Source organism: Ictalurus furcatus, chromosome 8 (genome assembly GCF_023375685.1).
Source record: "Ictalurus furcatus strain D&B chromosome 8, Billie_1.0, whole genome shotgun sequence".
Taxonomy (NCBI): Eukaryota; Metazoa; Chordata; class Actinopteri; order Siluriformes; family Ictaluridae; genus Ictalurus; species Ictalurus furcatus.
Window position 1 is genome coordinate 13,188,609 of NC_071262.1, and position 21,452 is coordinate 13,210,060.

Here is a 21,452-nt window from a genome sequence, read left to right on the forward strand (position 1 = left end):
AACACAGGTATGTACTATATCTTATTACCAGCAGATGGCAGTCTATTGACAGAAAATGAATTGGAAAGAAAAAAGGCTTTGTGTGTGCTGTCTTTTGGGTGTATTATGTTTTCCTGTATTTATTACATATCTTGGCAAATGGTTGCGTCTGCTGTTAATATGATGATGATGATGATGATGAATAACAGTGGGGAGAGAGTGGTCTAGAAAGAAGAAATACTGCCTGATACTGATACAGAGGGAGATTTAGTAACACAAACACAGTGTATTTTATGATTCTAATCAAATTAAAGTGAGTTAAACTGTATTTCAATCTGTCATAACCAATTTATGAATAAAAATGCTTTAGTTGTTAATTTGTTATCTACCGCAATAGAAGTCACCTTGCAATCATGGTATCACCATCTAAGTACTATTGAGCAAATGTATATAATATGAAAATGGACCAGATGTCCAGGCATGCCTCATTTGAGCTCAAATATAAAGCAGGAAAAAGAACTCACTTTTCTCCCATCTCCCAAATACATGTCAAAAGGTGGACTGGCTGTGCTTGAAGCACACCTATTATGGTTTTGAAACATGCCTAATAAATAGATTTACATGCATCCAAGGTCAAAAACACTTTAGTGTGTTCATAATTTAAACTGCAACATTACCTTTTTTCCCAGTGTCAAAAAACAACTCGTTAAATGATCCGTTCTAAAGGATTCATTCTAAACTCCTCCTGTCAGAGAGCATATTCTGCTCTGATTGGTCAGATGTCCCAGTCTGTTGTGATTGGTCTACCGCTGTCAACAGCAGTACACCAATCCTCTGACAACATTAATAATGACTTAGCTGCAAACAAAATTAAGTCAAGAATCTGTCAGACTTGACTTATGTTATAGGCTACTATCCCTTATGAGTAAACCCGTAATAGCCAGTTGAGAGTCTACGACATACAGCCATTCAGCATACAGTGTAACAGCTCAACTGTTCAGCTGTTCAAATGTTCAACTTTTCCTCATCCTTTGCATGGGAAACAAGGTCACTGTGGTGCACACGCATTTCTGATGTACGGACATTATCCACTCCATAATCCTACTTTCCATCTCCCAATCTTTGCGATATATCTTACAATAGAAAAGGTTCTCTACATCATGTCTACACTTATACTTTGCCTTTGTTTGCTTTGTTAATTCAAATTATTTTCTATAAAACAGGATCTTGGCAGTCACTGAGTATTTTTAATACAATTTGCTGTAAAAACACAACCTTGACATCCCGATCATTAACCTTCCTGTCTGTTGCTCCTCCTCTACTGAGAATATTCATAGCGCAAGCATGGGGCAGCATGATTCCTTCCCTGATGGTCTGCTGTTATTTGTTGCAGTTCCTACTTTGACCACTAGGTACAATAATAACTACAGTTGTGCTCATAAATTTACACACCCCTTGCAGAATCAGAAAGAGGAATCATTAAAATTGCATTTTATTTAGTACTGCCCTGAATAGGCTATTTCACATAACAGCTCTTTATATACAGTCCAAAAGACACAATAATTACGAAATTTACACAAATATGGGATTTACACCGTGGGGGTGTAAACTTTTCAACAGGATGATCGGTGTAAATTGTTATTATTTTGTCTTCTGGGAAACATGTAAATATTTTATGTAGCTTCTGAATGGCAGAAGTAAATGAAAAAAGATCTTTAAACAAAATAATAATAATTGACACCGATCATCCTGTTCGTTTCCACACCTCTGGCTCTTAATGTATCATTAACCTTGAGCATCAGTGAATGTTTGCACCTTTTGTAATAGTTTTGTGTGAATCCCTCAATTGTCCTCAGTGTGAGAAGATTGGTCTCAAAAATCATATAGCCACTGTTGGAAATGGGTCAAATATGCTGAAGATGCTGGAAAACCAAAGAATATGCAGAACCTGGAGGATTTTTCTCAAGAACAGTGGGCAGTTTAACTGCTCAGGACAAACAAGGAAGACTCATGAACAACTATCACAAAACGTGAAAGTAGTCGTTGGTAATCCAGGTAACAACACAGTATTAAGAATCAAGCGTATATAAACTTTTGAACTGGTTCATTTGTGTAAATTCAGTTATTATTGTGTCTTATGGACCATATGTAAAGATCGGTTATGTGAAATAGCTTATTCCGGGCAATACTAAATAAAAAACTAAATGTAATTTTAATTATTCCTCTTATTTTTTTTCAATTATTAACATTTTACAGATTCTGCAAGGGGTACGTAAATTTATGAGCATAACTGAATATGGTGCTAAATGGGGCAGTGAATGCGCTGCCCCACAAATGTACCACAGCTAGAAAGGCGAGCAAGTCAACGGAACACGAGCTGATCTGTCAAATAGCAACAACTGTATAAATTCTTAGTCACTCACAAGAGGTAATTAGTATTTCATTTATAACGGCCACCACTTTCGTACATAACACAGCAAAGTTTTTCCTTGCAGAATTTATCCATCAGCTGGAGATCTGCTCCACATAGCTTAGATTCCCTCCTCCTAACCAGCTTGACCTAAATCTAAAGAAAAATACAGAAAACTGTCACTCACAGCTGTATAGTATGCTGCCTTTTATTCAAACAGGCTCACAGTCTGATTCTAGGGTAAGGTTATGATGATGATGATAATAATGTATGATAATATTGTCTCATAGGCTCTTGTAGTCAGAAGATGAAGTGGTGTGGGCATTTAGCATTGACAGAATAATATTCTATTTTACCGTTTAACATGGGGAATTGGTGAAACAATGAGCTGTAACTGCTCTACCTAGTAGCAAGTGCTTCACCCCATGACACAGAACAGCAATTTATAAAATTAACAGAAATGGTAGAGGTGTGTAATAGTCACACATTGTGCTCTCGTAATAACAGACTGATAACAATAGGGGTGTATTTAATTGGTATTCTAAACGCTCTCTCAGCCAGGTGCCGTATGTCCACCCAGTTCTGCAGGGCCTTTCCAACAGTGGATTACTGACTCACACAGAATGTGTTTTCTACAGTACAGTGGATGACCTTTGGTTTTAACTAAACCTTCAGAGTTCATAAAAGAACAACTTTAACTATTCATTTAAATGCTGTTTGCTTCAATGTATTTTTAATTTAAATGTTCTGCACAGGTCCATTTTTGTAGCAAGTTTTTATTTGATTAAATAGAAAAAAGTATTTCTAAATGTATACACAGCATGTGGAGAACCCAGGATATAACTTCAAAAGCTTAGTCTTCCATGTTGATTTGACATCCAGCCCGCATTTGAGTAATGAACAGATAGCTGTAGAAAGCTCCGGGGCTTGGATAAACTCCCATGGAACAAATCTAAAAAATCTGCACTTCACTTGAACTGACTGAGAGTGGGTCACAACTAAAGGGAAAAAACATCTTCTCCTATGAAAAATTCACATGCAATCCACAAAACACAGCTCTCTTCTCCAGGTTACGGTCTCTTGGGATGAGAAAGGGCGAAGCATCATCCGAGAACTGGTTCAGGCTTGGTTCATGGAGCCTTGAAAAACCTCCATAAGACTTCTAGAACATCCACTATGCTTTGTTCATCCTTCATGTGAGCACAGCAGGGAGGAAGCAAAGGTAGCACAAACGCCGGCTGGTGTGAAACTGTTTCCACAAGCCATCTCAGCACTATCCATCCTGGCCTATGACACCTGCAAGCTGGTCAATATTTCATCCATAGTGGCGTTAATGACTGTGAAAGCCTGTTACTTGTGTTTTGAAAGCAGTGTGCTAAATGTGACGTGCCACTGACTGATTGCTGCATGAGTGCTCAAAACTTCCGTGACAAATGTTTCCTCCATCAGGTTTCATCACTTACACTCATTCAGACCTTCTCACTCTGGAGCTCAGACTCCATAAGAACTCAGTGCTGAAACACTGTGCCTTTCACCAATAGACAATATTGGCTGTACTTATAACTGGCCACTGCACTTATGGATTGTTTCTGTCTGGTATTATTCTTAGGTACATATTTTTCTTTCTTTTATGGATTATATAGCTTATTAGAGCCGTTTATAATTACGTGATTAAAGAATTTTAATTCTTTCATTCCTATTGTCTACACTTATGGCTGATTTTATGAAAATACAGTCCCCTCCAAAAGTACTGAAATGGCTAGGTCAGTTCTTATGTCTTTACTATACACTGAAGATATTTGAGTTTGAGATCAAAAGATAAACATGAGACGATGGATCAGAATTTCAGCTTTAATTAAACTGTTGTATTCTTCTTTTGTGATGCATTTCCATGCTTGTACTGCCGCTTCTTTCAGTTGTTTGTTTTGGGGGATTTCTCCATTCAGTCTCCTCTTCAGGAGGTGAAATGCTGCTCAAATTAGGTTAAGGTCTGGTGATTGAATTGGGCAATCTAAAACCTTCCACTTTTTTCCCCTGATGAAGTCCTTTGTTGAGTTGGCAGTATGTTTTGAGTCATTGTCTTGCTGCATGATGAAGTTCCTCTCAGTTAGCAGCTGAGAAATGTTTCTGTGAACTTCTGAATACATGAGTTACATCATCAATATAGATTAGTGAGGCTGTTCCAGAAGCAGCCGTGCAAGCCCAAGCTATGACACTACCTCCACCATGCTTGACCAATGAGCTTGTATGTTTTGAATCATGAGCAGATCCTTTCTTTCTCCACACTTTGGATTGTTCCAGCATTTTGGTAGAGGTTAATCTTGTTTCCAGAACTTTTGTGGCTCATCTCTGTATTTCTTTGTGAATTCCAATCTGACTTTCTGATTCTTGCTGCTCATGAGTGGTTTGCATCTTGTGGTATGGCCTCTATATTTCTGCTCTCCAAGTCTTCTTCAAACAGCGGATTGTGATATTTTCACTCCCGCCCTATGGAGATTGTTGGTGATGTCACTGATAGTTGTTTTTGGCTTTTTCTTCACAGTTCTCACAATGTTTCTGTCATGCTGTTGTTTTCCTTGGATGACTTGTTCCATGTCTGGTTGTTAGCACACCATAGAAACACTGGTTTCTTTCTTTTTCAGGACATTCCAAATTGTTGTACTGGCTATGCCTAGTGCTTGTGCAGTGGCTCTGATCGATTTTCGCTCTTTTCTCAGCTTCAAAATGGCTTGCTTTTTTCCCATAGACAGCTCTGTTGGTTTATCTTTCTTTCTTTTTTTTTTTTAAGCAACAAATACAGTCTTTACAGGCAAAAACCAGGGCGCAAACCAAGAGTAGACATTCCCCCAGAGGTGGGTTCAAACAAAAGGTGCCAGGTTTTAAGTTTATATATATATACAGTGAGGGAAAAAAGTATTTGATCCCCTGCTGATTTTGTACGTTTGCCCACTGACAAAGAAATGATCATTCTATAATTTTAATGGTAGATTTATTTGAACAGTGAGAGACAGAATAACAACAAAAAAATCCAGAACAACGCATGTCAAAAATGTTATAAATTGATTTGCATTTTAATGAGGGAAGTATGTATTTGACCCCTCTGCAAAACATGACTTAGTACTTGGTGGCAAAACCCTTGTTGGCAATCACAGAGGTCAGACGTTTCTTGTAGTTGGCCACCAGGTTTGCACACATCTCAGGAGGGATTTTGTCCCACTCCTCTTTGCAGATCTTCTCCAAGTCATTAAGGTTTCCAGGCTGACGTTTGGCAACTCGAACCTTCAGCTCCCTCCACAGATTTTCTATGGGATTAAGGTCTGGAGACTGGCTAGGCCACTCCAGGACCTTAATGTGCTTCTTCTTGAGCCACTCCTTTGTTGCCTTGGCCGTGTGTTTTTGGTCATTGTCATGCTGGAATACCCATCCACGACCCATTTTCAATGCCCTGGCTGAGGGAAGGAGGTTCTCACCCAAGATTTGACGGTACATGACCCCGTCCATCGTCCCTTTGATGCGGTGAAGTTGTCCTGTCCCCTTAGCAGAAAGACACCCCCAAAGCATAATGTTTCCACCTCCATGTTTGACGGTGGGGATGGTGTTCTTGGGGTCATAGGCAGCATTCCTCCTCCTCCAAACACGGCGAGTTGAGTTGATGCCAAAGAGCTCCATTTTGATCTCATCTGACCAAAACACTTTCACCCAGTTGTCCTCTGAATCATTCAGATGTTCATTGGCAAACTTCAGACGGGCATGTATATGTGCTTTCTTGAGCAGGGGGACCTTGTGGGCGCTGCAGGATTTCAGTCCTTCACGGCGTAGTGTGTTACCAATTGTTTTCTTGGTGACTATGGTCCCAGCTGCCTTGAGATCATTGACAAGATCCTCCCGTGTAGTTCTGGGCTGATTCCTCACTGTTCTTATGATCATTGCAACTCCACGAGGTGAGATCTTGCATGGAGCCCCAGGCCGAGGGAGATTGACAGTTCTTTTGTGTTTCTTCCATTTGCGAATAATCGCACTAACTGTTGTCACCTTCTCACCAAGCTGCTTGGCAATGGTCTTGTAGCCCATTCCAGACTTGTGTAGGTCTACAATCTTGTCCCTGACATCCTTGGAGAGCTCTTTGGTCTTGGCTACGGTGGAGAGTTTGGAATCTGATTGATTGATTGCTTCTGTGGACAGGTGTCTTTTATACAGGTAACAAGCTGAGATTAGGAGCACTCCCTTTAAGAGTGTGCTCCTAATCTCAGCTCGTTACCTGTATAAAAGACACCTGGGAGCCAGGAATCTTTCTGATTGAGAGGGGGTCAAATACTTATTTCCCTCATTAAAATGCAGATCAATTTATAACATTTTTGACATGCATTTTTCTGGATTTTCTTGTTGTTATTCTGTCTCTCACAATTATAGATCATTTCTTTGTCAGTGGGCAAACGTACAAAATCAGCAGGGGATCAAATACTTCTTTCCCTCACTGTATATATATATATATATATATATATATATATATATATATATATATATGTATGTATATATGTATGTATGTATGTATGTATGTATGTATATATATATGTATATATATATATGTATGTATTTATGTGTATATATATATATATATATATATATATATATATATATATATGTATATATATGTATGTATGTATATAGTATCTCACAAAAGTGAGTACACCCCTCACATTTTTGTAAATATTTGATTATACCTTTTAATGTGACAACACTGAAGAAATGACACTTTGCTACAATGTAAAGTACTGAATGTACAGCTTGTGTAACAGTGTAAATTTGCTGTTCCCTCAAAATAACTCAACACACAGCCATTAATGTCTAAACCGCTGGCAACAAAAGTAAGTACACCCCTAAGTGAAAATCTCCAGTTTGGGCCCAAAGTGTCAATATTTTGTGTGGCCACCATTATTTTCCAGCACTGCCTTAACCCTCTTGGGCATGGAGTTCACCAGAGCTTCACAGGTTGCCAGTGGAGTCCTCTTCCACTCCTTCATGACGACATCACGGAGCTGGTGGATGTTAGAGACCTTGTGCTCCTCCACCTTCTGTTTGAGGATGCCCCACAGACGCTCAATAGGATTTAGGTCTGGAGACATGCTTGGCCAGTCCATCACCTTCACTCTCAGCTTCTTTAACAAGGCAGTGGTCGTCTTGGAGGTGTGTTTGGGGTCGTTATCATGCTGGAATACTGAATACTGATCATGCTCTGCTTCAGTATGTCACAGTACATGTTGGCATTCATGGTTCCCTCAATGAACTGTAGCTCCCCAGTGCCAGCAGCACTCCTGCAGCCCCAGACCATGACACTCCCACCACCATGCTTGACTGTAGGCAAGACACACTTGTCTTTGTACTCCTCACCTGGTTGCCGCCACACACGCTTGACACCATCTGAACCAAATAAGTTTATCTTGGTCTCATTAGACCACAGGACATGGTTCCAGTAATCCATGTCCTTAGTCTGCTCGTCTTCAGCAAACTGTTTGCGGCGTTCTTGTGCATCATCTTGGTCTGAGCACTGACAGGCTGACCCCCCCACACCCCTTCAACCTCTGCAGCAATGCTGGCAGCACTCATATGTCTGTTTCCCAAAGACAACCTCTGGATATGACGCTGAGCACATGCACTCAACTTCTTTGGTTGACCATGGCGAGGCCTGTTCTGAGTGGAACCTCTCCTATTAAACCGCTGTATGTTCTTGGCCACCATGCTACAGCTCGGTGTCAGGGTCTTGGCAATCTTCTTATAGCCTAGGCCATCTTTATGTAGAGCAACAATTCTTTTTTTCAGATCCTCAGAGAGTTCTTTGCCATGAGGTGCCATGTTGAACTTCCAGTGACCAGTATGAGGGAGTGTGAGAGCGATGACAACAAATTTAACACACCTGCTCCCCATTCACACCTGAGACCTTGTAACACTAACAAGTCACATGACACCGGGGAGGGAAAATGGCTAATTGGGCCCAATTTGGACATTTTCACTTAGGGGTGTACTTACTTTTGTTGCCAGCGGTTTAGACATTAATGGCTGTGTTGAGTTATTTTGAGGGAACAGCAAATTTACACTGTTACACAAGCTGTACAGTCACTACTTTACATTGTAGCAAAATGTCATTTCTTCAGTGTTGTCACATGAAAAGGTATAATCAAATATTTATAAAAATGTGAGGGGTGTACTCACTTTTGTGAGATACTGTATATATTGTTTTAAATATTATATTTCAACTAAATATTTCAGCTAAATATTAGAATATTTTGTTGAAATATTATATTTTCAAACATTAAACATTTAAAGTTTTTATTTTTATCTATTTGACAACAATTTCTAAGTAATAAAAAAATCTAAACATATCTTTAATATAATTAAATTATGCATGAAAGCGTTTAAGTCCAAGCATCAAAAGTTACAGTTACATTTATATAGCGCTTTTCTAGACACTCAAAGTGCTTTACATAATGTGTGTGTGTGTGGGGGGGGGGTCTCCTCAACCACCACTAACGTGTGGCATCCACCTGGATGATGTGATGGCAGCCATAGTGCACCAGAATGCCCACCACACACCAGCTATTAAATAGCTATACATGGCTTTATAGGATTAAATAAAGGGTGTGAAGGGGAGAGTAAATGGAAGAGTTTTGCGTCTGTGTGATCAAAGTAATCAAATGATAAAAAAAAGTTGAAAAATGAAATAAAATTGCTGCTGTTATGCAAGTTATATTATTACATGAATATTACATATTACATACAAAGTATGTATAATGCTGAGAAAGTTTACACACTAATCTCATGCCTGAATTCAAGTACATCAAAGTAGATGTATTATTATAAGCTTCATTTTGGCAGGACCTAAGCTCAAATGTAGCCACTCTCCACAATAAATCCTATTTCTGAGTTAGTTACAGAGCTTTATGTCCGTAAACCTTGACTGCCTTTGATCCTTCCTGCTTTTTAAAAAAACATCACATCATAGCATTTCTAGTATGGCCTTGTTGTTGGAAGACTGGGGGCAAGAAGTTCAGCAGTGATTGCTGACAACCTCTTTCCTGGCCTTATTATTGCAAGAATGTCATCATTAATGAGGACTGTGTTCTAAAGAGAAAACCAGAACTTATGTGGCAAATGTTTCAAAGTACTGCATGGTCTCATGAAATAATGTTAAATTCATTTCACAACCCTTATATATTCTAGAAGAGTTGAAAACCAATAATCTTCAATCCAGTACATTTAAACTGTGCTGTGTGTATGGGTGTTATAGACAATGGAACAATGATGCAGTCTGTGGGATTCACAAAAAAATCACAGCATATGCATGAACGCTGGTTGCACTTCCTCCTAGCACTAAAGCACTTTAGACAATAAGAACCTCCAGGCTGTCTTAAATGAGTGTACTATGTTGTATGTCTTAGGTATGAAATATTGATGGAGATGGTCCAGAGTGAAAGCAGGTGGACTCTAAAACATTTCTCTTTAGACAAGTGAGGTGGAAGACAGTGATATTAGCCTGCACTCTAATCTGCCCTCACTGCCTGCCTGCGATTAAAAAAAAGGCTCAATGGACATCATCGTTTCTGCCCAATACCAAGAGCAGACAGAGGGAAGCCAGAACACCAGGTAAAATCTGACATAAGTAAACTCTGATTACTTTTGATCCACTGTATGGCTTTGCTTGGTAACACACACTGAAAGCGCAGAGATAATTTATAGCACTGTATCTCACTAAATACAATAAACCGAGATAACAGCTGTCAAAACATTTATAGTTCACACTATTATATACTCTGATATATAAATATTATTTACAGTATATAATGTATGTGAATACTATAACACATACCATTTCATCTGATTAAATATGTCATTGTACAACCCCAATTCCAAAAAAGGTGGGACAGTATGGTAAATACACAAAACAAACCAGAAGAGTCATTTGAAAATTCAATTCACCCTGTACTATACTGAAAACACATTATTAACACATTATTTGATGTTTTACTTTGTGAATTTAATTTATTTTTGAAAATATACAAATATGATCACTGCAACACACTCCAAAAAGTTGGGACGGTCGACTGTTTACCACTGTGTAACATCACCTTTTCTTTTAATAATGCTTACAGTTGCATCTAAAAATATATCATTATCAGAATATCATAGAAAAGTTCATTTCTTTCTGTAATTTAATTCCATGATGGCTGTTTTGTCCAGAAACTATTTGAAATGTTGACTCATCGGACCACAAAACACGATTCCACTGTGCTACTGTCCATCTCAGATGAGACCGAGGCCAGAGAAGTCGGCGGTGCTTCTGGACAGTGTGCAAGTTAAGGCTTTACTATGCAAAGCAGAGGCCATACATCAGTATGGCCTCTGCTTTGCATAGTAAAGCCTTAACTTGCATCTGTGGATGCGAATGATGTTGACTGACAAAGGTTTAAAAAAAGTAATACGAAAAGTATTCCTGAGGCCATGTCAGGATATCCATTACAGACTCATGACGGTTTTTAAGACAGTGATGTTTGAGGGATCGATCACGCGCATTCAGAAGTGGTTTTCGGCCTTGCCCTTTACGCACCAAGATTTGACTGGATTCCTTGAATGTTTTAATTATATTGTGCACTGTAGAAGGTGAAATGCCCAAAATCCTACCGCTTTGTATTTGGGGAATGTTATTCTCAAAGTGTTGGATTATTCGCTGACTCATCTGTTGGCAGATTGGCGAGCCTTGACCCATCCTTGCTCTTGAAGGACTAGGTCTTTTTTGGAGGCTCCTTTATATACTATGATTAGATGATTGCCTCACCTGTTTCACATCACCTTCTTATTTCAACTTGTCTTATCGCTATTAGTCCTAAATTGCCCCTGTTCCAAATTTTTTGGAATGTGTTGCATACATCAATTTCAAAATAAAAGTTTACCTTAGAAAAACTATGCAGTTGATTAGGGAAAACATCAAATACCATACTGTCACAACTTTTTCGGAATTGGGGTTGTATTTCTGCACAACACAATCTAAAGAGAAGTTCCCTACAGCATTATTGGTATTCTTCATAAAAACAAGTAAAATAAATATTATATAAAATAAATTATTTAAAACATCCACTAAAACCATAAGGGAAATTATTTATGTTTGTTCTAATTACAATCAGTAGAATTGAGATAGTAGTATTTTTTCCTCAAAATACACTATACAGACAAAAGTATGCAGAAACCTGACCAATCACACACATATGTGTTTTTGAACATCCCATTCCAGATTTAGTCCATTTGCCCTTATAATAAGGTCCATTCTTCTAGGAAGGCTTTTCCACTAGATTTTGGAGCGTGGCTGTGGGGATTTGTGCTCGTTCAGCCACAAGATCATTAGTAAAGTCAGGTACTGATGCTAGGTGAGGAGGTCTGGGGTGCAGTCAACGGGTGTTCAGTGGGGTTGAGGTCATGGCTCTGTGCAGGCCACTCAAGTCCTTCCATTCCAACCTTGGCAAACCATGTCTTTATGCACAGGGGCGTTGTTGTGCTGGAACATTGTTGTGCTAAGGCATCTTAGCTCCATTGAAAGGAAATCTTATAGCTACAGCATACAAAGACATTCTAGACACATGTGTGCTTCAAACTTTGTGGCAACAATTTGGGAAGGCCCATATATGGGTATGATGGTCAGGTGTCCACATACGTCTGTCCGTATAGTGTATATGTAAATTAATTATTGTAGATTATAAATTATTGACTCCTAATAAGTATTTGAAATAAATGCGAACAAATTGCAATTCTTGAAAAACGCATTTTATTTACTTGATTTCCTTTCAGTCTCCAGGAGCACTATTGTTGCCCTTAACCATGTCATGTGTACCCGTGGTATACATATGAGGCTGCACACATGTAAAATCTATTTGTCATCCATGACCTTGGAAAAAACCCAAGAACTTTCAACACAAAAAAGAAAAAACTTTTAAGCATAATTAGGGCAACAAAAAAATGAACATGTCTGAAATTGGTCAGTAATTGGGCCCATGAGTACACGGTCCCCCCACACTGTGAGGTGGACAGTAAAGGAAGGGAAAAAAGTTTTAGATTTAGTTTCATTAATTCTTGTATTTGTCAAGTTTTAAAATCACCCGTTAAACGCCATTTGCATAACAAGCTGTTTGGAAGCGCTGCATGAAAGAAGCCCTTCTTGAGCAGATGCCACAAAATGCAGCTGTCACAAATATCTGTCAAAAATGACCATCTCGCTCTCCAGATTTGAACCTTATTAAAATTTTGTGGTCTGAATTGAAGAGGGAAATCCAAATGCACTAAACAAAATAATACAAAGGAATGGACAAACATCCTCTATAAGTGTCTCCAACCAGATTTCAGATTCAGATTTACTGTCACCTCACAGTTTACACAATTACTACGTAAAATATAAAAGGCGAGTGAAGTTCTTATGTGCAGAGAACCAACAACAATAAAATTGTCCAAGAAATATTGTTCTGCTTAAAAAAAGTGTTAAAATAAAACCATACATTAACTCTGTATGTTTAAGCTTTTATGTGTTTTGGTTTTATATATGTACAATGCCCTCCACTAATATTGGCACCCTTGGTAAATATGTGCAAAGAAGGCTGTGAAAAATTGTCTTTTTTGTTTAACCTTTTGATCTTTTGTTAAAAAAATTCACAAAGATACTCTGCTCTCATGGATATCAAACAATTGCAAACACAACACAGGTGTCATTTATCAAGGAAGGAATTCTGGACTTCATTTCCCAGCAGCCACTGCACCATACTACATCAATGTCACATGACCACCTGCACCTGTATCACGTTTCTGTTTAACGAGCACTCCTATATATAGACACTGTTTGGACTGCTTCCTTGTCTTATGTTTGTCTAACTTTACCTTTGTCCCTGTTACCATGGTTTGTGTCTTAGTTTATGTTTAGCCTTAGCCACAGTATTTTGCCTTGTTGTTTTAGTGTCTTTGTAGTTTGTTGGGTTATCTATTAAATGTTTGAAATTCTGCATTTGCATCCATCACCACCTTTGAATCGTGACAACAGGTTTATCAAAAAATCTTTGTTAAATATATGTGCAACAATTATTGGCACCCCTGTGAATTAATATGAGAAAAAATATATTTGAAGTATATTCCCATTGATGTTTTATTTTTTTAGTACACCTGGGTGAATGGGAACAGGAAATTGTTCAACCATGGCTTCCTGTTTAACAGGGGTATAAATATGAGGTAACACATAGGCCAAATTCCCTTAGTCATTCATAACAATGGGTAAGACCAAGGAATATAGCTGTGATGTGCGGCACAAGGTTGTTGAGCTTCACCAAATGGGAAGTGGCTATAAGAAAATAGCACAAGCATTGAAAATGCCCATTTCCTCCATCAGAGCAATAATTAAGAATTGGACGCGTGTCTATATTGTCTCAACGCACTGTGAAGAGGATGGTTCGAGTGGCCAAAAGATCTCCAAGGATCACAGCTGGAGAATTGCAGAAGTTAGTTGCGTCTTGCCGTCAGAAAGTCTCCAAAACCACAATCTGAATTCATCTACATCACCACAAGTTGTTTGGAAGGGTTTCAAGAAAAAAAGCCTCTATTCTCATCCAAAAACAAATTCAAGCATCTTCAGTTTGCCAGACACTACTGGAACTTCAAATGGGATCGGGCTTTATGGTCAGATGAAACCAAAATAGAGCTTTTTGGCAATAAACACCAGAGGTGGTTTTGACGCACACAAAGAGGTAGACATATGGAAAAGTACCTCATGCCAACGGTTAAATATAATGGTGGCTCTTTAATGTTTTGGGGCTGTTTTTCTGCCAGACGACCTAGATGTTTTGTTAGAATACATGGCATCATGGACTCTATCAAATATCTACAGATATTAAATGAAAATCTGACTGCCTCTGCCAGAAAGCTTAAAATGGGATGTGGTTGGATCTTCTAGCAGGACAATTATCCAAAACATACATCAAAATCAATGCAAAAATTCTTTACTGACCAGAAAATAAAGGCCCTGCCATGGCCATCCCAGTCCCAACTTGAAACCCATAGAAAACCTGTGGGGTGAAATGAAGAAGAGAGTCCACAAGCATGGACCTCGAAATTTGAAATATCTGGAGAAATTCTGTATGGAGGAATGGTCTCAGATCCCTTGCCATGTATTCTCCAACCTCATCAGGCATTATAGGAAAAAGACTATATAGGCAAAGTAGCACAAAGTATTGACTAAAAGAGTGCCAATAATTGTTTCACACCTGTATTTAACAAAGATTTTTAACCGTTGTTTGATATCCATGAGAGCAGAGTATTTTTGTGACTGTTTTGAAGAAAAGATGAAAAGGTTAATCAATAAAGACAATTTTTCAAAGCCTTCTTTGCTCATATTTACGAAGGGTGCCAATAATATATATATATATATATATATATATATATATATTATTGGCACCCTTCGTGAATTATTGGCACGCTTTATATATATATATATATATATATATATATATATATATATATATATATATATATATATATATAAAGCGTGCCAATAATTCAGGAAAGCACCATCGGTGCTACTGTAATGCTGTGACATCCTTCATGTTACTGCAAATTTTATGCTTGTCTTGTCACAAGCCAAGGTAAGCTCTGATTGCTTTTGACATGTGCATTACTGCAGCAAGGTAGGCTTAAACATCCTGCCATCCTCCTTCCAAAATATTTTAGGCTATTTTAAAACCTGGTATTAAATGAAGATAAGAAAGATGGCAACTTTCCCCTCCGCTTGTTTCTCTCCAAGTAAGAGAGAAGAACAATACTGAACTGACATCAAGACATAATTTTCCTTTATTGTCTGACTTTAAACAGACCTTGAGGTGTGAGTCTTTGTTCCGCTGTGTTATTTTACTGATGATTTTGGGCTGATAACGATGGCCATTGTTCTTCCCCGACCAATTGCACATACCCTTGTTAATTATCACTACTAACTGAACCCTATTTATATAGTTTATACACCGAAAGGAGGTGGAAAGATTTCATACATCATTGTCACAAACGTCCAGCTGGTAACTGAAAGCAATCTTCACCTTTGTGTAGAAGTTGATTTATGTGTGCACCGCTCTGTCACCTTCACTTCTACAAGGCAGTTTAGCAAGAAAGCAAGAGTGTCCTAAACTTATTATCAGTAGATCTGCCATTGGCCCCATCTATTGATCCTGACCTCACTATCCTTTTTAGCTGAGTGGAGGCGTAGCATCCAGCAGGTACAGGGGAGGACAAATCATATATTAATTAGCTTGTTTTGGTTGCTCTAACTGTATAGACTAAAAAGTTGTAGGTAACATAATGTAATAATGTATGTTTGTATGTACTAGTTAAGTGCACTAATACAGACTATGGGAAACGTCTGTATACAAATGTCCAGTGAAGGGTCAGCTGTGTAACCATAGTCCTTATTCTCCACTCATAACGTATTTGATGTAGCACATCATGATTGTGACTTCATAAGTGTCAAATTGTGACAATTGTCATTTTGGCTGTGAGCAAATATTTGAGTCTGGAGAGCATCTTTTTTTGTGGTTGATGTATTGTGCCTGTTGTGCTAGTAGGCAAGTTATATGATACCTTTGGGCTGCAATTTATTCACAGTCTGTTTCATCAATGTTTCCCCATACCTGCATGTTCCTTATTGCAAAAATATTGTGCAACCACTCACAACCACTTATGTCTGACTGCATTATCTTGAAGTTATCAACGTTATTGTAAGATTAGCTCCACCTCACCTTGAACAATCATGTCATATGTATTTCCTGGAAAAGCAGAATTGAGCTATAGCACATCCATATATGTCCATATGTCCATATATATATATAATTATACACCGATCAGCCATAAAATTAAAACCACCTGCCTAATTCAGTATATTTCCTTTATAAACCTAATAAACACGTTATTGAAGTGGAAATACATGAAACTACATTTTATTTGTTTTCCCTCAAGATTTTTTCCTCTATCTGGTTCTTACCTGCTTACCTCCATGTTTATTCAGAACAAGATTTCAGGAAGGAATTGTACAATATTTCAATAACAGATTTATGTAGATTTTATTCTATAAAATGACTGAATAAACGTTACAAACAGTTCTCTGGAGATTGTTCCAATCTTCGAAAGACTAGTCTTTTGGTTGTATTAAGTATGCAAATATATACATATTTATATGCGATCCCATTTGCATAAATACATATGATTGAAAAAAGAAACTACAAAACAAAAGGAAAATCAGTAGTACGCTGTCAAAGACTATGTGAGGAGCATCTACCAGTGGTCATTGTGACCTTGAGACAGGAGCTTTATTTCTGTTTATTTCCTAAAGATTCTTAGGAAAGAAACAGATATCAAACTCTCCAATGTACTTCTACTTGTCTGCTTGTGATTGGAAATTTGTAAGTGTAAAACTCAGGCCTGTCAGAAATCCCCTGTTAGACCTCTAATCTTCAGCTGCTCAGTTATATGATTGAATCGTATTCGGTCTCATTTTTCAAATTTGGAACTATAGCTCCAGCTCCAAGTATCAGATTCCGCAAAATGATCTGTACGTGTACTCGTCACAGCTCATACAGTAAGACCCGATTATTCTTCTTTTTTTTTTAGATATCATCAAAAACACTCTTGTTCAATAATAAGCCTCTCCTGTACTTGAGACATCATTTTTAAAAAGCTGACAGATTTATAGGAGCCACCAAAATGGCTTACCAAACCAAGTTCACTTTTTCTCTCAGATCCTTTAATCCAGTTTTTGACAGCATGGTACACTGACATACACAGTACACTGACTGCAATATTGTGCTATTAGTGTCTGCTTGATATCTCCATAATCTCATCCCGAAGGGCTTGCACAGGAGTCTGAATCCAACAAGTCTCATAACAGTTTACAACAGTGAACTTCAAGAAACAAGAGTGTTCAAGACATGAAGTACTTGAGTGTTAATAATCCAGTTTGGCAACTCTCCAGGTAAATGATCTGTGTGACATTATGAACTCTGTGGCATTTGTAAGTAACCTTTCTGAGTCACTTGAAATGCACTGTGAAACTCTTTTTAGGGTGACCTGACATTTGAAAGCTGTTATGAAGCTCCGTGGAGGCAAGCAGTGTTTTCCTCAAGAGTGTGTCACCAAAACAAAAGCGCCTCACCAGTAGAGAGTAAAACTGCTGTCTCACGTCAACATATTAATGATGTTAATTAAGAATATAATTAAGACTCACTAACTGATTCCTTGACAAAGTGGAAGAACGTCCTCTTCCTGGATTATAGCTCAAATCCTGAAGCCTGATGTAAACACTAAAACAAAAGTATTAAAGCAATAAAAGACTAAGAATTCATGAGTCAAACTTACTATAAGTTTTAGCTCACATTTCCTGACAATTTGTTATCCATCTGGTTAAAAGGATAAAGAACATGACAGGGTGTGCTGTCATGTCAGAAAAATAATCAACGACGGGGTGGTGTGATGAGAAGCAAATTTACAACAGTTACCACACAGGAGCATGTCCTGAAGTGTTTTATTCCTCTTATGGTTAGCACATTTCCCATGCACCTCCGGGGTTTTCCCCATCGGGGGTTTCCCCTGGGTACTCCTGTTTCCTCCCCTAGTCCAAAGACTATCGTGTAGGCTGATTGGCATCTCTAAATTGTCTGTAGTGTGTGAATGTGTGTGTGATTGTGCCCTGCAATGGGTTGGCACCCCATCCAAGGTGTCCCCCTGCCTCATGCCCTGAGTTCCCTGGGATAGGCTCCAGGCTCCCTGCAACCCTGTGTAGGATAAGTGGTACAAAAAATGGTTGGATGTACTTTTTAATAGTTCAATTTATTTGTAGTTCAATTTATTGTTGTGGAATGTCGTTGAAACAAGTTAGTTCTTTTTATCACTTACTATATTTTATAGCAGCTATAAACAGTCATTCCCTAGCCAGCCTCTCTTTTCTTTGTCTTGAAGTTAACGAGACAAAAGCATCTTTAATCTCCTTACAGAATGTTTTGCGATATGAATGATTATATGTTTTTCTTTGTTAAATGACAACACATTTAGACTATGTTCATCATCCACCAGACATGGCACTGTGAATGAGTTGTTAATATAGAAATGACAATGTATTATAACAAACACATTAACATAAATATGTGATTTATATTACAGCTAGGTGTTACTGTCAGAACTGCTGTTATAGAAAATGAATCAACACTTCCTGGCTAATCAGAATGAAGAATTCAACAGTGCTCTGGTCTAAACAATGTTAACCACACCACGCAAAGTGAATTCCATTCATGTAGAAATATTAGAAATAGAAATGCTCAAAATTTCAACAATCAAGCCCCCAGAAAGGATTACTTCTTTTACTGTGGATTGAAAAGATATCTTGATTTTTTTCTATTCACCCAGAACCTTTTAATATAGCAAAGGCATAACTAGACAGTGAAATATTATAGTTTTTATTATGCTATCATTTTAATGAGCCCTTGTTCATTCAGAGGCGAACTGAGACATTTTGGTAAATGGGAAGAGGGGGAAATGTCCAGAAGGCGAAAGTAATAAAAGTTCATTATGGCCTGTTGGGAATTTTACTCTTCTCGAAAAACAATGGATGATGATGGCAGACATCTTTCATGTGCTGTGGAGCGAAATGTTAATAACCTTTTCAGATTTACAACACAAGTGGGGCTTTTACTCTTAATCATGGCTGGAGGGAGATGTCAGACAGGCACGGTTAACAAATAACCTTTTACACCATGGTGCAGGTCAGCATCTCTCCTGCTTCCATTCTGATTTGCTCAACTGTTAACAAGCATTACAGCTGCAGAAACTGTACTTAAAGTGCACTGTCAATACAACTCTGCTGAAAATCCGAATTACATGATTGGCCGTGTGAAACACATCTCGTGGTGCCTGTATGCGTCTGTGTATCTTTGTACAGGAGAGCATTTGCTGTTGCGTGGAATTTATTTCAGCTGACACTAAAGGTGTGACTTTTCTGTTTCCTGTTTTAAGAACAGGAGGCCAGTGCTCTCAAAGAGAGAACCCATACACAAAACACACACGGACGTCACGTGAATATTCACCACTCACATTTGAATTTTACATGTTTACACATGTAAAATACAGTTGACACATTTCACACATTTCATACATTTTTCACGCAATGAATTTCATGTAGTTTTTGCATGTGTTTTTATTTTTCACATTATTTTTTTTTCCCATATGATTATTTTCATGTTTTTTTCCACAATGTATTTATTTTTAAAAAATTAACATTGTTATTTTTCTCACGATTCATTTATTTTCACGAGATTAATTTTTTTTTCACATCCTTTCATCCATTTTCCAAACTGCTTATCCTACACAGAGTGACAGGGAGCCTGGAGCCTATCACAGGGAACTCAGCGCACAGGCTGGGGGACAACCTAGATGGGGGGCCAACCCATCACGGGCATAATCACACACATATTCACACTATAGACAATTTGGAAATGCCTAAAACGCATGTGGACTGGGGGAGGAAATTAGAGTACTTGGAGGAAACCCCGAAGCACAGGGAGAACATGCAAGCTCCACATACACAGGGTGGAGGCAGGATTCGAACCCACAGCCTTGGAGGTGTGAGGCAAATGTGCTTTTTCACATGTAATTTATTATTCATTTAATTCATTCATTCATTTCTTTGAATTATTTCCTGAAAAATCTCATGTGAATGTGAATGAACCATGAGTAAAGAAACGTGAAGTATACATGAAGTATCAGGCAATCAATACACTAGAGACGTTATGCTTCGAAGTGTGTGTCGAGAATGCGGGTTGCTTTGAGTCTATACACATCCTCTATGACAATTTAAAGACGTGCTATCAATGTACAGTTGAAGCACATTCATCTTTTTTAGATTTGAATGTAGAGGCATCATTGATTACATCAATGACCTATAAAAGCAATTATAGGCATTATAGGCTCCTTCAGAATACAGAAAGATATCTCTGTCCACATATATTATTTAAAACTCATGTCTAGGCTACAATAAAAGTGTAATATACTTTACTGTTATTTCACCTAGCTTACGTCAGGCATAATTTTTGATCTTTACTGCTCTAAATTTTTACACATACTGTGCTGTCATCTAAAACAGTTTTATATATTGATATGTTGTCACTGGTAACTTGTGTACACAAACTAAATGCTCAGTAACATTACATGTCGAATGCTAGGAGCGAGTCTTCGCAGATTCATTGAAAACACTAGTTATTTAAGGAGTGTGTGGTATGGACTGGGAGATGGTGATTGTGATTAGAAGACCTTTGGGAAGGAGTTTGTATTGGTATATGGTGTAGATATGACAAAGTGATCCACAAATTTCATTTTTATTCCATCAATACTTTTCAGAATGAAGGAAGGGGAGAAAAAAACTGGGGCTTTGCATTTCTACTCACACATGGAGGCCATGTGAGTAAATTAATAATGCTGTTCTAGTTCAGTGTAGCATGTTGCTCCTGTTCTGTCCGCTCATTTATCTAAAAAGTGACCTTTTACTACAACCCTGAAATTTCTCACTATTCTGAAAGGCGCAGCTATAGACAGACATGTAGGTCAAACAAAACACCTGATGTACTTACTTCTGATAAATACAAATGGGCTTTACTCGGTAAAACTACACAAATGGATGAGATAATCATGTAGCATTCAAAACAAGGGGGATTAAGAGCATGCTTTAAGAGCAGAGCATCTAATACAATGGTCGCAACGGTCAATGTTGTGTGATACTGTATGTGAATTATTTTCTGTTCACTGAGTAAATTGTGCATATTATCTTGGAATATTAGAGGGAAAGATTTTCAGTGAAACATGATTCATTTACCTCTCACAGTCTCTTACTGTATAACCCTCCTACGGTAACCTGCCACTTAAATCGGAATAACGTATTGCCAGTGTAGACCACCTGGTGCTCAGAAAGTCAGCAACTCTTATTGTTCTTTTTTTAATGGACTGAAACGACATCTTCAAATGG

The 21,452-nt window shown here is 38.0% G+C and overlaps 1 protein-coding gene across 5 annotated transcripts in view; it reads left to right on the forward strand.

Annotated features, from left to right (window-relative positions):
• Window positions 1–21,452, forward strand: part of nek12 (NIMA-related kinase 12) — a 59,544-nt gene that overhangs the window by 8,097 nt on the left and 29,995 nt on the right. For 2 of the 5 annotated variants that reach the window (XR_008386560.1, XR_008386559.1), the window contains 2 exons: window positions 9,823–10,027; window positions 17,294–20,460. The exons of 1 other annotated variant lie outside the window; for it this stretch is intronic. The gene's annotated coding sequence lies outside the window, so the exon portion shown is untranslated. Of the gene's footprint in view, window positions 1–7; window positions 606–3,458; window positions 3,999–9,822; window positions 10,028–17,293; window positions 20,461–21,452 lie in introns of those variants that run through there. 2 more of the 5 variants (XR_008386557.1, XR_008386558.1) reach the window with 2 other exon arrangements.